General features: G+C 48.0%; 1 long non-coding RNA gene and 1 pseudogene across 1 annotated transcript in view; one reads left to right on the plus strand and one right to left on the minus strand.

Annotated features, from left to right (window-relative positions):
* Positions 1 to 18,528, minus strand: part of LOC139234676 (uncharacterized) — a 132,281-nt gene that overhangs the window by 28,228 nt on the left and 85,525 nt on the right. The window lies entirely within an intron of this gene.
* On the plus strand, positions 7,494 to 7,731 carry LOC139235253 (U2 spliceosomal RNA; annotated as a pseudogene).

Consider the following 18,528-nt stretch of genomic DNA (forward strand, 5'->3'; position numbering starts at 1 on the left):
CAGACCCAATCCACCTCCGGACCGGGCTCAAACAGGGCTGCGCCATCGCGCCAACTCTCTTCTCAATCTTCTTCGCTGCCATGCTCCACCTCACAGTCAACAAGCTGCCCGCTGGAGTGGAACTAAACTACAGAACCAGTGGGAAGCTGTTCAACCTTCGTCGTCTCCACCCAAACCTCTGTCGTCCAGCTACAGTACGCGGACAATGCCTGCGTCTGCGCACATACAGAGGCTGAACTCCAAGTCATAGTCAACATATTCTCCACAGTAAGACATAACCAGATACGGTAACTGGACGAATGTTCAGCCCGATCTGTATCAGGGGTGTGTTTGACTTCACAATTTCAGTAAAGTCGCTGGTCTCACTCACTGATTGCTGCTCAAGATTTGTCGCAAATGACTTTATTATAAGAACGTTAAGAATTAGGAGCAGGAGTAGGCCATTCGGCCCCTCGAGCTTGCTCCGCCATTCAATAAGATCATGGCTGATCTTCTACCTTAACTCTACCTTCCTGCACAGTCCCCATATCCTGCGATTCCCTTAATATCCAAAAATCCATCTCTTGAATATACTCAAAGACTGAGCATCCACAGCCCTCTGGGTAGAAAACACCCTCCGAGTGAAGAAATTCCTCCTCATCTCAGTCCTAAATGGCCGACCCCTTATCCTGAGACTGTGACCCCTGGTTCTAGACTCCCCAGACAGGAATGCCTCTCTCTCGCGCTATGAAGGAATGCACTTTTAGTGTCAAGGCACTCAATGCTGAGTTCCACCATTAATTGTCGATTGTATTGGCTGTAAATAATGTTGTTTTCCCTCAGGCACAAGTCATCATTCCCTTTGCTGCAGGCAGCTTCAAGCGATGCACTCTCGCTTGACCCCAAAAGGGCGTAACAGGAAGGATTGGCAAACAGTGTGGTCTTTAGAATCAAAAACACAGGCTGAAAACGAGCTCAGTGTTAAGGAATCAGACATTTCCTCCTTCACTGGAAACCCTTGCGAAATATTGCTGTAAAACTGATTGACTTCCAATTCTCTGCATAAGCCAATTAAGGCATTAAAATTACCATGCTCATTATTTGGCTGGCTGAATTCCCTCCATTTATTGAGATGAAACAGTACTACTTAGTTTTGGTTCCTATTATCTGCCAGTCATTGCTACCACACTTCAATGATTTATTTTCCGCTGGGGCATCGTCGGCATGATATTTACTCTTTAAACCTAAGGTACTTTGCTCTTTCAAAGCAAATGCCTCGGATTTGAAACAATCTTAAAAGCGACTGGATTTCCATCATCAGGAGCTACCGTCTGTTCCACTCTGATAAGGTGGCAGTCCGGAACTTCAGAAACACTTCCAGTGCTGCCCCCACTTCTATCGCAGTCAGAGAATAGATACATAGCGCAAAGGTTCAAATGAGCTATGAACTTTCGCATTAAGGCAGCTGTATGCACCGCAATTCAGCACCAGAAAATAATGCTGCGGGGATGGATTTCCTCAATGCAATTGTCCACCTATGATGTATTTGCTTCAAGGGTTCTTTGCTTAAGAATTCAGAGCAACACATCGCTATTAAGAACGATTTGTTTCATTAGCAAAGGTTTAACAATCACACTACACATTACCAGTTCATCCACCAGGCTCACAAGGCTGGGGTTTTATTGAGTCTTGTGAACATCATGTGACTGGCTAAGCCGTTCTCAACTCAACAGCTCGACAACTATTTTTAGCTCTACAAACCTGTGAGCATACTCACAGGTGCGTACATTATATAGCCTTAATGAAATAAAGAAAGACTTACATTTATAGAGCCTTTCACGACCACCGGACGTCTCAAAGCACTTTACAGCCAATGAAGTACTTTTGGAGTGTAGTCACTGCTGTAATGTGGAAATGCGGCAACCAATTTGCGCACAGCAAGCTCCCACAAACAGCGATGTAATGATGACCCAGATAATCTGTTTTTGTTATGTTGATTGAGGGATAAATATTTGGCCAGGAGACCGGGAATAACTCCCCTGCTCTTCTTCAAAATAGTGCCATGGGATCTTTCACGTCCACCTGAGAGCGCAGACGGGGCCTCGGTTTAACATCTCATCCGAAAGACGGCAACTCCGACAGTGCAACACTCCCTCAGCACTGGGAGTGTCAGCCTGGAATTTTGTGAACCCACAACCTTCTGTCTCAGAGGCAAGTGTGCTGCCCACTGAGCCACAACTGACAGCCAAAACCGCAAACATTTTAGTTGCCTTGTAGTGCACTCAGGGTACAATTTTAGTGTCTGTGCAAAGCAATTTCATGGGCTGAAATGTACCGAATCAGGAGTGAGGGCTACCCAAAGTGAAATTCCTTGGAGTCTCACTCATCACTCTTGCTTGGGCATCGATATCGGATTTGCATCACGCAAGTTTAATGTTGGTGCAAAGCTGATACCACTTTGTCCCGACGTTAACCTTGTAGTTTAAATGCACCCTAAGTTGGTGTAATGTATGCACCAATGAGTATGCGCCACAGATTTGTAGAGCTGTTGAGTGGGGAGTGGCTTAGCCAGTCACGTGATGTTCACAAGACTCAATAAAACCCCAGCCAGTTGGGTCCAGGGGATCCACGATGAGGTATGCAGTTGTGAGCCTGGTGGGTGAACTGGTAATGTGTCGTGTGATTGTTAAACCTTTGTTAATAAACCAACTTGTTCTTAAGAATTCATGGCAACACATTGCTATTAAGAACCCATGAAGCAAATACATTAGTTGGTCTTTCAGTTTTTTTTTTTTTATTCGTTCACGGGATGTGGGCATCGCTGGCAAGGCCAAAATTTATTGCCCAACTCTAATTGCCCCTTGAGAAGGTGATGGTGAGCCGCCTTCTTGAACCGCTGCAGTCCCGTGTGGTGAAGGTGCTCCCACAGTGCTGTTAGGGTGGGAGTTCCAGGATTTTGACCCAGCGACGATGAAGGAACGGCCGATATATTTTCAAGTCAGGATGGCGTGTGACTGGGAGGGGAACGTGGAGGTGGTGGTGTTCCCATGCGCCTGCTGCCCTTGTCCTTCTAGGCGGTAGAGGTCACGGGTTTGGGAGGTGCTGCCGAAGAAGCCTTGGCGAGTTGCTGCAGTGCATCTTGTAGATGGTGCACACTGCAGCCACGGTGCGCCGGTGGTGGAGGGAGTGAGTGTTGAAGGTGGTGGATGGGGTGCCAATCAAGTGGGCTGCTTTGTCCTGGATGGTTGCGAGCGTTTCTGCTGACTAACGTAACAAACATGCCTTTAATAGAGTATTTATTTTGTTTTGCCTCTCGTTGGTCAGTGTCACACCGGATTGGCTGTTGCATTTTGGGAGGTCCTGAGGATGTCATAAGGTGCCATGATAAATGCTAATTCTTTCTTTGGATCAGCACTGTTAAGGGAGGGTGGTCCGACGTCTCTCTGCCAGAGACGCTCCCTGTTGTGAGAGCACGCCTGCCTCCCTTATCCTGAAGGCATTGCATACCCTCGAGAAAGTGCCATTATGATCTGTTGGGAAAAGGGAGTTGGTGACGGCATTATAAACATGGGGTGAATATGCACAGATGTCAATCTGCTCAACCCCAAACTACAGAAGTGTCCAATAAATAAATGGGTCACCACTCCGCGTTCTACAGCACACTCAACCCCGACAGATGGACAACCGACTTGCCCAGACCGTCACTGTAACGAGATGTTAGTGCTAGGTGTGTGCTGTGGCTCAGTGGGCAGCACACTCGCCTCCGAGTCAGAAGGTTGAGAGTTCAAGTCCCACTCCAGAGACAAGGGCACATAATGTAGGCCGACATTCCCAGTGCAGTGCTGAGGGAGCGCCTCACTGTCAGAGGTGCTGTCTTTCGGATGAGATGTTAAACCGAGGCCCCGTCTGCCCTCTTGGTTGGATATAAATGATTCCACAGCACTATTTCAAAGAAGAGCAGGGGAGCTCTCTCCGGTGTCCTGGCCAGCATTTACTCCTCAATCAACATCACTAAAACAGATTATCTGGGTCATTATCACATTGCTGTGTGTGGGAGCTTGCTGTGTTCAAACTGGCTGCCGCATTTCCCACATTACAACAGTGACTACACTCCAAAAGGTACTTCATTGGCTGTAAAGCGCTTCGAGACGTCCGGTGGTCATGAAAGGCACTACATAAATGCAAATCTTTCTTACTTAGTTGAGCGCTGATGACAAACGATTTTGCCTCGATCACCAAACTCTCCCTGCCCAACACTGAGAATTTGAGTGCATTACAAGAGGTGCAAACGATGGCCTTACCTTGTACGCTGCTCCGCTGCAACAAGTAGGCCTCTCAAGCGAGCTTCCCGCTCGAAACAAAAACGCTGCACAGTTCCACTGAACTCTCACCCTCGTCAATTCAGTGCCTTGCCCTCGAGATTCTTGACCTTCCCTGTTCCCTTTCTTTTCAACATCCCTTTCTCCCTCTCATGTCAGCACCACAAAAGGAGCGGAAGGAGAGCTGGTGCTCGCCAGCGCACCAGAGCACCAGGTCACTCGCTCCGGCTTCTGTTGCACCTGCAGACTTCCATTCGATACTCGGCCCCAGTATGTGGCCGCCATCCATCATTCTGCTGAATTAACGCACTGTTTGGCAAGACAATGGGCTCATTCATTCTTGAGGGCCGAGGCACCACAACAAGTCTTTTTTGTTATACAGAGCCGAGAACACATGTAAGTATCAGATTGCTGTGTGGCAAGCTGTTAGACAAGATCTATTTACCGAGAGTTGAGGCAGAGCAAAAAAAAAAGGTCTTAGTTACAGTAGGCATCTGTGTAAAACCTGAATATTCCCTGGAGTCGTGTGTACAGTTCTGGCCTCCTTACCCAAGGACAGAGGCTAAGAAAGCAAGCGCAGGCAGCGTGCGGCAAACCAGACTCCCCACCCACCCTTTCCCTCAACCACTGTCTGTCCCACCTGTGACAGAGACTGTAATTCCTGTATCGGACTGTTCAGTCACCTGAGAACTCACTTTTAGAGTGGAAGCAAACCTTCCTCGATTTCGAGGGACTGCCTATGATGATGGTGACCTAAGGAAGGATATGCTTGCCAAAGAGGGAGTGCAACGAATATTCACAAGACCAATTCCTGGGATTGTCCTATGAGGAGAGGTTGAGTAGACTAGGTCTATATTCTCCAGAGTTTAGAAGAATGAGAGGTGATCGCATTGAAACATTCTTACAGGGTTTGACAGGGTAGATGCAGGGAGGATGTTTCCCCCCGGCTGGGGAGTCTAGAACCAGGGATCACAGTCTCAGAATAAGGGGTCGGCCATTTAGGACTGAGATGAGGAGAAACTTCTTCACTCAGAGGGTGGTGAATCTTTGGAATTCTCTGCACCAGAGGGCTGTGGAGGCTCAGTCGTTGAGTATATTCAAGACAGAGATCGATAGTTTTGTGGATATTCAGGGAACCCTTCTTTTTAGGCAGTGCCCCGGAGTCGAGAATGGCTTGCTTCCACACTATGAGTTCGAAGGTGACTGATGAGACCAATGCAGACCAGGTCCCGAACTTCATTTTAAAAGGTGGAAGATGCCTGTGCGTGAATTATTTTAATGTGGGGTGGCCGTTGCACACCAGCCACCACACGGGCTTGACGGAGCGAGGTCTTAGTCCAATGGCAAGGGGATCCAAGATGATTGGAGACCAGGTTCTGCTGCATGGGCCTAGCACTAGGGAATCAAGGGATATGGGGATCGGACAGGAAAGTAGAGTTGAGGTAGAAGATCAGCCATGATCTCAATGAATGGCGGAGCAGGTTAGAGGGACCAAATGGGCCTATTCTTGCTCCTAAATATCATGAACCGTGAATCCTGACTTTTTTTGAGCTGCATACTTCCATTATTTGTTTATTAATCTACGGGTTCAGGTGATATCAAGAGCAATAAGGGTAACAGCAACTTGTATTTATATAGCGCCTTTAACATAGATATTGCAAGGCGCTTCACAGGTGCGTTATCAAACAAAGTTTGACACCAAGCCACAGAGGGAGATTTTAGGACCAAAAGCTTGGTCAGAGAGGTAGGTTTTAAGGGGCGTCTTAAAAGGAGGAGAGATGTGTGCAGAGGCTTTGGGTGAGAATTCCAGCTTAGGGCCCGGGTAGTTGTAGACACAGCCGCCAACGGTGGAGCGATGAAAATTGGGGATGCACAAGGTGGTCAGAATTGGAGGAGCGCAGAGATCCTGCGGGGGGGTGGGGGGTTGCAAGGCTGCAGGAGGTTACAGAGATTGGGAGGGCAACTGAAGGCACGGACGGCAAGTTTGGGGCAAAGGAGATCAGGGATGCGCAAGGATAAACCTGGAAAGGGGCACGTCGGTTTTAAATCACAGGTTTACAAACCAAGGTCTCTGGATACTCGGGGGAGGCTCAAAGAGATCAGAGGGCTGCCTGAGGTTATTCGATTTCCGTCCGTCTGTCATCAGATTTTTAAAAGCAATGAAATGAATGGCTCTTTTTTCCTTCCTGTTTTTGGTGATGTTGGTTGAGGGAGGAATACTGGACCAGACATGGGATCTTTCACATTCACCTGAACCAGCACAAGTGGTGTAATGTATTTGCTTCATGGGTTCTTTGCTTAAGAATTCATAGCAACATGTTTCTAATTCATCATAGACAGTCCAATACGAGAGCCACAGACCCTGTCACAGCTGGGACAGACATTTGTCGGGGGAAGGGGGGGTGGGGAGTGGGACTGATTTGCCGCACGCTCCTTCTGTTGCTTGCGCCTGACCTCTTCACACTCGTAGCGTTGAGATTCGAAGAGCTCAATGCCCATCCGGATGCACTTTCTCCACCTAGGGCGGTCTTTGGCCAGGGTCTCCCAGGTGTCAGTGGTGATGTCGCACTTCACCAGGGAGGCTTTGAGGGTGTCCTTGTAACGTTTCCGCTGCCCACCTTTGGCTCGTTTGCCATGAAGGAGCTCCGCGTTGCTTAGGGAGTCTCGTGTCTGGCGTGCGAACTAAGTGGCCTGCCCAGTGAAGCTGATCGAGTGTGGTCAGTGCTTCAATGCTGGGGATGTTAGCCTGGGTAAGGACGCTGATGTTGGTGCGTCTGTCATCCCAGGGGGTGTGCAGGATTAAGAGCTAGTTGGTTTATTAGCAAAAGTTTAGCACACTACACATTATCAGTTCACCCACCAGGCTCACAACTACCTGCCTCATCATGGATCCCCCGAACCCAACTGGCTGGGGTTTTATTGAGTCTTGTGAACATCACATGACCGGCTAAGCCACTCCCAACTCAACCAACCTGTGAGCATACCCACAGATGCACACATTACAGGTGGCGTCTTTGATAAGACCTGGAGTGGGTTCCAGTAGCGTAGTGGTTATGGTACTGGACTAAAGGTAGTGTGTTCAAAACCCACCGTGGCAAGTTGTTAGAGGCCCTATTTAAAAGAGGGGCAAATTTTCCATCGCCAAAAAAGAACTATCGTTCATCTCAATGTGGGGTCTAGTTTGCCCATAAAACAATCGCTTCTCGGCCTTTTGGCTAAGATCATGCGTAACTGACCTGACAGGGGAGTAACCATGACCCCAACGTGGTTCTCCCTGGATCAGGAAGGTGATTCTCTTATGCTTTTTGGAAACAGGAGGTGGGTGGGGTGGCTTGACCCATCCACCTCCACGGAGGTATGTGGGGGGCCTGACCCATCCACCTCCATGGCACGAACCTGGTATTGCAGTACTTCCAGGAATGGTGCAGTGGCTCTAGGCCTTTTGGCTAAGAGCATTGGCGCAGAGTGATCCTTGATGTGTGCAAGGTGACCTCTGGCGTTTGTAATCTGACAAGATGATCTGACAAAGAATTGGAAAGATTGGCAACGAAAAAAAAAAACAATTCTTTAGCTTTAGGACTTAATGGTTCCTTCTTATCAACAATATCACTTAGTATAAAGCATGCGTTTGAAAGGGATTGTCACCGGGAAAAACAAAAAACTTGCAATTATATAGCGCCTTTCACGACCATCAGACATCCCAAAGCGCTTTACAGCCAATGAAATACTGCTGTAATCTGGGAAACGCAGCAGCTAATTTGCGCACAGCAAGCTCCCACAAACAGCAATGTGATAATGGCCAGATAATCTGTTTTTGTTATGTGGATTGAGGGATAAATATTGGCCAGACCACCAGGGATAACTCCCCTGCTCTTCTTCGAAATAGTGCCATGGGATCTTTTACATCTACACAGAGAGTAGACGGGGCCTCGGTTTAACGTCTCATCTAAATGGCCTGTTTCTGTGGCTCAGTGGGCAGCACACTCGCCTCTGAGTCAGAAGGTTGTGGGTTCAAGTCCCACTCCAGGGACTTGAGCACATAAATCTAGGCTGACACTCGCAGTGCAGTGCTGAGGGAGTGCGCACAGTCGAAAGTGCCGACTTTCAGATGAGGCGTTAAACCAAGGCCCCATCTGCCCTCTCAAATGGACGTGAAAGATCCCACGGCACTATTTCAAAGAGCAGGGGAGTTATCCTGGGGCCAATATTTATCCCTCAATCAATATAACAAAAAAAAAACAGATTATCTGGTCTTTGTCACAATGCTGTTTGTGGGAGCTTGCTGTGCGCAAATTGGCTGCCACATTACAACAGTGACTACACATTATATAAATGCAAGTCTGACTTTCTTTTCTCCCCTAGCATTCTTGTTTGTGCCCATCTTAAATGTGCGCCCTCTTGTTAAATGGCTCTTGATGCAACATTAAGCAAGGTAATTTTACTAATACAGGTGCCGTGACTACCAATAAAGAGGCATTTGTGCAGAAAAGTCCTCATTTCCTTCACTGCGGTCTACTCTTTGACCTCCTGAGATGCAGTTAATTCAATGCAGCATTAAAAGAGATTCGGGATTAATTAGCAACGCTGTTGAGAGAGCATTTGATGAAAAATGCTCAAGCAATGTAGCTTTATAGATTATCTCAGTAAACAGTTTGTGATGAGGATCAAGAGCGAATCGATTACCATGTTTAGCGAGCAATTTGCTTGCCTTCCATGCAACAATGGAAGTATTCGGAGCTGGAGGCAACCTGTGCCTGTTTAGACAGATTGCCTCAAATTAATATCAGGTTAAGTGATCCTACGTCTGTTGGAGGACCTGGTTTACCCAGTGCCTTGTCCCTGAAGCTGGACACATGTTCAATGCTCTCAAATTACCGCCCAACATATGTTCTCCACTGCACAAAGGGCAACATAACCTGAGGGGGGTGAATGCAAATGAGGCTATTTCTATGGATCCAATATGAATCATTAGAAATCACTTCTGTTCTGAAAAACAAGCACAAGATGCCTCGTTTGCCTCACAGACCAAATGATTTTGTTACCTCCAGACGTGACTGTTCCGACGCACTCTTGGCCAGCCGCCCACGTTCTATCCTCTGTAAACTTCGTCATCCAAAACTCTGTTGCCCGTGTCCTAACTCGCATCAAGTCCCGCTCACCCATCACCCCGCTGACCGACAATGGCTCCTGGTTAAGCAACGCCTCCATTTTAAAATTCTCATCCTCGTTTTCAAATCCCTCCATGGCCTCGCTCCCTCCCTACCTCTGTAATCTCCTACAGCCCTACAACTCTCTGAGATGTCTGCGCTCCTCCAATTCTGCCCTCTTGCGCATCCCTGATTAGAATCGCTCCACCACTGACGGCCGTGCCTTCAGCTACCATGGTCCGAAGCTCTGAAATTTCCTCCCTAAACCTCTCCGCCTCTCTTTCCTCCTTTAAGACGCTCCTCAAAATCTATCACTTTTCTGCCCCTAATATCTGAAGTGGTTCGATGTCAAATTTTGATTTATAACGCTACTGTGAAGCACTTTGTGATGTTTTACTATGTTAAACAATGTAAATTGTTCTTGTTGGATTAAAATGTACTTGTTTTTAAACACACCTGTAGATTCTTGTACAAACTATTTGTAGCCAAGTGTAGCGAGTTGGAAGTTACAGCTTGGATGTTGCAATTAATGTCAGGGCCCTCGGGTAAGCAAGAGAACGAACCGGTTAGTTTCTGCTCCTGGTCACTGCCCAGTGATCTGTGCTAAAACGTGAGCGTGTCTATGCGGGGACTTTGACCGTTGGCAGGATTAGGCGTTCTGTCAAATCCCACATCACTGAGTGGCCTAGTCACTCACTCCTAAAGAAAGAAAGACTTGTATTTATATAGCGCCTTTCACAACCACCGGACGTCCCAAAGCGCTTTGCAGCCAATGAAGTACTTTTGGAGTGTAGTCACTGTTGTAATGTGGGAAACGCGGCAGCCAATTTGCGCACAGCAAGCTCCCACACACAGCAATGTGATAATGACCCAGATAGTCTGGTTTAGTGAGGTTAATTGAGGAATAACCATTGGCCAGGACACTGGAGAGAAACTCTCCATTGAATAGTGCCGTAGGATCTTTTACGTTCACCCGACGGTAGACGGGGCCTCGGTTTAGCATCCGAAAGACGGCATCTCCGACAGTGCAGCACGCCCTCAGCACTGCACTGGGAGTGTCAGCCTGGATTTACGTGCTCAAGTTCCTGGAGTGGGACTTGAACCCACAGCCTTCTGACTCAGAGGCGAGAGTGCTGCCCACTGAGCCCCGGCTGACACACATGAAGGAGAGACACCTGGGCAAAGTACTGGAGGGCTGCAGAATCACCATGAGGCAGGAGGAGAGAATACTGAAAGGAAAATGTAAAATAAATATCAAGAGCCTATCCCCACCTTCGCCCGAGAACAAGAGACAAAAGTTTACTGGGGTAGGCGGGGTGGGGAAGTGATTTACATGATAGCATCAGCTGTGGCTCAGTGGGCAGCACCCTCGCCTCTGAGTCAGAAGGTTGTGGGTTCAAGTCCCACTCCAGGGGCTTGAGCACATAAATCTAGGCTGACACTCCAGTGCAGTGCTGAGGGAGCGCCGCACTGTCAGAGGTGCATTATCTGGGTCATTATCACATTGCTGCTTGTGGGAGCTTGCTGTGCGCAAATTGGCTGCCGCGTTTCCCACATTACAACAGTGACTACACTCATAAAAAGTACTTTGTTGACTGCAAAGCGCTTTGAGGCATCCGTTGGTCATGTGAAAGGCGTTATATCAAGCCTTTCTTTTTCCTGATGATTTAGATATTTGAAGTGCTCAGAAATATCAGCACTTTCACTGCACTCGAGACATTTTCCTTATGCAGTTTGTTAAAATTATTATTCATATAATTATAGTGCAGGCCATCCAGTGACACAGTGAGGATTTTTCTGTTGCTATGGTGAAGCCATTGATCTCATCAGTCTTAGAGCCACTTTGATTATACACACAGGGCTAAGAGTTTGCCTCTCTACTCTGGTGACAGGCACCCAGCGATCACCTCAGACAATGTTGCATGCCAGTACACACAGAAACACGCCACTTCGCTCGACCAGTCCATCTCGGCTTTAAGCTTCCAGGTCGGCAAATGGTCCAAATCTCACTTACCCCATCCTGTTACCCCCTTTTTCTTCACGCACCTATCAATTGCCGCGGGCTCAATGGGCAGCACTCTTAATCCGAGCCGGAAGGTTGTGGGTTCAAGTCTCACGCCTTAGGGACTTGAGCACATAATCCAGACCGACACTCCCAGTGCAGTACTGAGGGAGTGCTGCACTGTCAGAGGTGCCATCTTTGAGATGTTAAACCGAGGACCCCGTCTACTCTGTCGGGTGGACGTAAAAAAGATCCCGCGGCACTATTTTGAAGAGCAGGGGAGTTCTCCCTGGCGTCCTGGCCAATATTTATCCCTCAATCAACATCACTAAAAAGCAGATTATTTGGTAACTTCAACATTGCCATTTGCGGGAGCTTGCTGTGCACAAATTGGCTACCATCTTTCCTACAACAGTGACTACATTTCAAAAAAGTACTCCATTGGCTATAAAGCGCTTTGGGATGTTGTTCGGACATGAAAGGCGCTATATAAATGCGAGTTCCTTTTTTCTTTGAGCTTGAATTCGGACACTGTTTCTGCCTCAATCGCTAACCCTGGATGCGCACAGCCGCGTAACTCCATTGCGCGAAGAAATATCAAGATCGCTGACATTTTATCTTGCATCTGTAACAATCTCTATTTCTTCCCACAAGGGAGAGGACAGGAGTGCTGAGCACTTGCCGGGGAAACCTCAGAAACCTTTTACTGACGCCAATAATATACAGGGCGCACTCTGACCTATATAAATAATTCCAATTCCCCCGGCTATTTTGACCGCTTCTGTTTGGGTGAAACGTGCGATCAATACACATCTGGAAAGCAGATGGAGGAACACGAACGGAAATTCGACATCCCAAGTTCACATCTGGTTTCCTCCAACGTGGATTTACAGCGTTATTTTGTTCCAGGGTGTAACGAATCGGAAACACAATGGCTTTTTATCAAATGCAGATAACTGCAACGATTGGTTTCCGGGCTCCTGGGCTGAGTGGCCAATGCCTCCTGTTGGAGGCTGCAAGTGTGGAAGAGGTGGGGAGCAGACTGGGCTCGATTCCAACGACCACCAGCCTGCGAACGCTGGCTCCCCGACATCACCCTAAATTATTGAGAAACCAAAGGCTCATGGGCACCACCAAAGCTGAAAGGGGTAAATAAAGATGAGCATATCCAACAGGAGTCATAAGAACATAAGAAACGGGAGCAGGAGTCGGCCATACGGCCCCTCGAGCATGCTCCGCCATTCAATAAGATCATGGCTGATCTGACCTTGGGCTCAGCTCCACTTCCCCGCCCGCTCCCCATAACCCCTTATCGTTTAAGAAACCGTCATCGGCCACAACACAAACAAGAGGAACGCTCGGCAGGGCAGGCAGCATCTGTGGAGAGCGAAACCGTCAGCATTGCAGGTAGATGACCCTCCGTCAGAACTAGAAAAAGTTAACAGGTTTTTAAGCAGTTGCAGAGGTAGGGAAAGGGGAGAAAACAACAACAACAACAACTTGTATTTATATAGCACTTTAAACGTAGGACAACGTCCCAAGGCGCTTCACAGGAGTGTTATGCGATAAAAATGTGACACCGAGCCGCATAAGTAGAAATTAGCACAGGTGACCAAAAGCTGGGTCAAAGAGGGAGGTTTTAAGGAGCGTCTTGAAGGAGGAAAGAGAGGTAGAGAAGCGGAGGTGTTTAGGGAGGGAGTTCCAGAGCTTGGGGCCCAGGCAACAGAAGGCACGGCCAAAAGGGACAGACTGTGATAAGATGGCAAGCAGGAGCAATTAAATGTTGTAAATAGGAACGACAAAATCATAAATAGCTGCAACCAGAAGAAATATGGGCAGAAGTTACGGTCTGAAATTGCTCAACTCGATGTTAAGTCCAGAAGGCTGTAAAGTGCCTAATCGAAAGATGAGGTGCCGTTCCTCGAGCTTGCGTTGAGCTTCATTGGAACAGTGCAGGAGGCCGAGGACGGAGAGGTCAGAGTGGGAGTGGAGCGGGGAATTAAAGTGACAGGCCACCGGAAGCCCGGGGTCACGCTCACGGACTAAACGGAGGTGTTCCACAAGGCGGTCACCCAATCTGCGCTTGGTCTCCCCAATGTGGAGGGGACCACATCGTGAGCACCGAATGCAGTATACAGGTTGAACTTTCTTTATCCGGCAGCCTCGGGACTTGGCCTACACTGAATGAGGAATTTTGTCGGATATGGGAAGGTCATTGGCCCGAGGGGTGCGGCTGGGCAGGTGGGTCCGGGGTGAGGGGTGGGGAGGAGGAGGTCGCCCGAAGTTGGGGGGGGGGGTGGGTGGGAGGTCGGAGATCGGCAGGCCCCGATCTGCACATGTGCCCCACAGGAATGGTGCTGGATGAGGGAGTCCCGGATGGAGGAGGTTCAACCTGTGCTAAACTGCAAGAAGCAGAAGTAAATCGCTGTGTCACCGTGAAGGAGTGTTTGGGCCCTGGACAGTGGGAAGGGAGGAGGTAAAAGGGCAGGTGTTGCATCTCTTGCGTTTGTACGGGAAGGTGCCGTGGGAAGGGGAGGGGACATGGAACATTGGCCAGTCAGCCCAGGAGTCCGGAAACCAATCGTTACAGTTGTCTGCATTTGATTAAAGATTTTAAGACATTTACTTATAAACCTGTTACATCTCTAACATGGGTGAAGGACCATCAACCCGAAACGTTAACTCGGTTTCACTCTCCACAGATGCTGCCCGACCCACTCAGTGTTACCAGCATTTTCTGTTTTTATTAAAGATGAGGCAAATTGCGAAGTACGGACATACAGAATTGACAAGCAGCAATCGACCCAGCTGGGTCCATAAAGCCTGCCCCACACTCACAAGCATCATGACTAAACAGGGCTTGACAGGGTCGATGCAGGGAGGATGTTTCCCCGGGCTGGGGAGTCTAGAACCAGGGGTCACAGTCTCAGGATGAGGGGTTGGCCATTTAGGACTGAGATGAGGAGGAATGTCTTCACTCAGAGGGTGGTGAATCTTTGGAATTCTCTGCCCCACAGCCCTCTGGGGCATTGAGTATATTCAATAGATTTTTGGATATTGAGGGAATCAAGGGATATGGGGAGCGGGCGGGAAAGTGGAATTGAGGTAGAAGATCAGCCGTGATCGTATTGAATGGCGGAGCAGGCTCGAGGGGCCGAATGGCCTCCACCTGCTCCTAATTCTTATGTTGTTGTAAACAATTCCTCCCCTCGCCCCCATCATGTCACTGGCTCACACACAGGAGGGTACACTACGATGTACTGAGCCTACCCACTATATATTTTATGAGGCTATGAACGAGGATTAAATAGACTGAAGTTAAATTTCTAGTTTTGGCTTTGAAGGTGTGTGTGTGTGTGTGTGTGTGTGTGTGTGTGTGTGGGGAGCACATTTTGGAATTCAGGGGTGCAAACAATTCACAACCTCACAGGTCTCACGTTATGAACCTGAATGGGACACCTCTTCGGAACAGGGGCAGACCATTCAGCCCCTCAAGCCAATTCCACCATTCAATTCAAAGAAGAAAGAATTGCATTTATATATCCCCTTTCACCACCACCGGCCTGCCCATAGCACTTTACAGCCAATGAAGTACTTTTTGAAGTGTAGTCACTGTTGTAATGTAGGATTGTGGCATAATTAGATCATGGCTGATCTGCATCTTAACTCCATCCTACCTGCCTTGATTCCGGTATCCTCAGTACCCATGCCTAACAAAAATCCATCAATCTCTGGTTTGAAATGTTATAATTGACTCCCAGCCTCAACAGCTTTTTGGGGGAGACAGTTTGAGATTTCCAGTACCCATTGGTTGAAGCAGCTTCCTGACATCACCCTCGAATGAATGGCTTGGCTGTAATTTTAAGGTTATGCCCCCTTGTTCTGGACTCCCTCCCGGCCCTCCCCCCACGCCCCGCCCCAGAGGAAACAGTTTCTCTCTATCTCAGATCCTGGTTCCAATGGACAGCAAATGACACAAGGTCAAGACGACACCAGATGAGAAGGATTGTATGTTACTGTGATCAGGAGCTAAGTTTTGTACTATTCCATTGTATAACCTCTGATTCACATTGAGATCAAAGCCCAGAAATTATGGCTGGAGGATAGCCATTTAGCACCTTTGTTTGACATTCCTTTGTCCGATATTTTAATGGAGCTGTTGACCTACTGAAGAAAATGAGGCATCAGATTGACAGATAGAGGACTATCATACTGATGTTGCAGTCACTGCTCGGCTCAGAAGGCAGCACAGGGGAACAGCGAGAGAGGCCAAGAACCAGAACATTATTTCAACAGATTGCCACAACATACACGATTCACTGTTGCAGCTTTCAGACCAGCAAAGCATATTCAGAAAATATTTAGGTAGATAGATAAAATCTCCTCCAAAGTGGGTCAAATAAAGCATCAGCAGTGTCAGCTGTGGCTCAGTGGGCAGCACTCTCGCCTCTGAGTCAGAAAGTCGTGGGTTCAAGTCCCACTCCAGGGACTTGAGCACAAAAAAAATCTAGGCTGACACTCCCAGTGCAGTGCTGAGGGAGTGCTGCACGGTCAGAGGTGCCGTTTTTTGGATGAGACGTTAAACCGAGGCCCCGTCTGCTCTCTCAGGTGGATGTAAAAGATCCCATGGCACAATTTCGAAGACGAGCAGGGGGAGTTATCCCCAGTGCCCTGGGGCAAATATTTATCCCTCAATCAACATCACTAAAAAAAACCTCCGGCAGTGCAGCGCTCCCTCAGCACTGTGCTGAAATTCAGCCGAGATTTGTGTGTGTTCATGCCCCTGGAGTGGGTCAGTATCACATTGCTGTTGGTGGGAGCTTGCTGTGCGCAAATTGCGCCGAGTCTCTCACATTACAACAGCGACTGCACTTCAAAAAGCATTCATTGGTTGTAAAGCACTTTGGGACATCCGGTGGTCGTGAAAGGCGCTATAGAAATACAGGTCTGTCGTCTCTCCATACCCCAACAAAAATTATCCCCATACATGTCATGCAGTTTACCAACTTCGAAAGTTGCTGCAATACAACTGGTCCTGTTGGTAGAATGGGTGTGGTGCTCGAGAGCTGTATGTCAACAAGAGTCCAGTGCCTTTAGGAAAAAGGGAACAAGATGGGATTTTTTTTTTTTAAAAAGGAAACTCAATTAAGATGCAGTGGTAAGCGAAATGACTAAAGCTGTGGAAATTCTCACTGCTTTTTTCAAAGTAACTACTGGGTGTAATGTACATGGAATCACGGCTGGATGAACTTGTAGCTCCAATCAAGCCCTCCTTCAAAAGAATCCACAATCAGATAAGAAGCAACTCCGATGGAGGTTTGGTTGAAATTTGATTAAGTGTGATGTCAGGCAAATGGATGGACAGAATCCCAACAAGCCCACGGTCACGACCTGCATTTCTATAGCCCCTTTCACAACCCTCAGAACGTCGCAAAGCGCTACAGCCAATGAAGTACTTTTGAAGTGTGGTCACTGTTGTAATGTCGGAAACACGGCAGCCAAATTGCACACAGCAAGCTCCCACAAACAGCAATGTGATAACGACCAGATAATCTGTTTTTTTTGTTATGTTGATTAATGGATAAAGAGTGCCATGGGATCTTGAGATCCCTTTAAAGGGGCAGACGGGGCCTCGGTTTAACGTCTCATCCGAAAGACGGCAGTGCAGCATTCCCTCAGTACTGCACTGGGAGTGTCAGCCTAGATTTTTTGTGTGTTCATGTCCCTGGAGTGGGACTTGAACCCACAACCTTCTGACTCAAAGACGAGTGTGCTGCCCACTGAGCCACAGTTGACACGAGGAAATAGGACATGTTAGGAAACAGAGTCTGAAAAATGAAGAGCCTTCTTAAATTTGGGGACAACCGGACGACCTCATCTCCGAGTTACCGCGGTGACAGGTGGGTGTTTACCGGAGCAAAGCTATTCGGTTTTCAGTGTGTCGATAAAGGTTCGATTTATACTGTGACCATGGGTGCTTTTTGTTCCTGCTCCTCTCTGGAGCTGTTCTGAACCACTTCGTGCCAACACTGCATTGGGAGGGAGGAACCGGCTGTCCACACAAGCGTTTCACCTCCAATATTCCGGCCAGAAAACAGAAGGCGGCCTGCTGCGATCTCCTGATACACTCGACCAGCAACACTCGCCCCAACAATGCAAGGCAGCACGCCTGTGATTCTAGTCTGGGAGGCGGGGGTCAATCAAAACTTATTAGTGACACAGTCATGTCAGGAGAGGATAGAGGGGAGACAGAGGACTCAATAGCAAAATGGCCTATATAAACAGTTAAAATGGCAATTCCGCAGGTGGGTGGGGGGGCCTGACCCATCCACCTCCATGGCACGAACCTGGTATTGCAGTACTTCCAGGAACGGTGCAGTGGCTCTAGGCCTTTTGGCTAAGAGCATTGGCGCAGAGTGATCCTTGGCGTGTGCAAGGTGACCTCTGGCATTTGTGATTTGACAAAGAATTGGAACGATTGGCTACGAATTTCACACAAAAAAAAAAAAAAATTCTGTATGCGGATAGTTGTCTGGCTCCATCCCTCTCCCTAGCAACCGTCTGAGGTCGTTGGTAACCTTGGTCCCCAGATAAGCTGTGACCCCCATATCCGTGCCATTACTAAGACCACCTGTGGGTAGTGGGTAAAATGATGGAATCAATTATTAAGGATGTCATCGCAGTGCATTTGGAAAGAGGTAATGTGATAGGTCCAAGTCAGCATGGATTTGTGAAAGGGAAATCATGCTTGACAAATCTTCTGGAATTTTTTGAGGATGTTTCCAGTAGAGTGGATAAGGGAGAACCAGTTGATGTGGTATATTTGGACTTTCAGAAGGCTTTCGACAAGGTCCCACACAAGAGATTAATGTGCAAAGTTAAAGCACATGGGATTGGGGGTAGTGTGCTGACATGGATTGAGAACTGGTTGTCAGACAGGAAGCAAAGAGTAGGAGTAAATGGGGACTTTTCAGAATGGCAGGCAGTGACTAGTGGGGTACCGCAAGGTTCTGTGCTGGAGCCCCAGCTGTTTACACTATACATTAATGATTTAGACGAGGGGATTAAATGTAGTATCTCC

The sequence above is a fragment of the Pristiophorus japonicus genome, chromosome 22 (genome assembly GCF_044704955.1).
Source record: "Pristiophorus japonicus isolate sPriJap1 chromosome 22, sPriJap1.hap1, whole genome shotgun sequence".
NCBI classification, from domain to species: Eukaryota; Metazoa; Chordata; class Chondrichthyes; family Pristiophoridae; genus Pristiophorus; species Pristiophorus japonicus.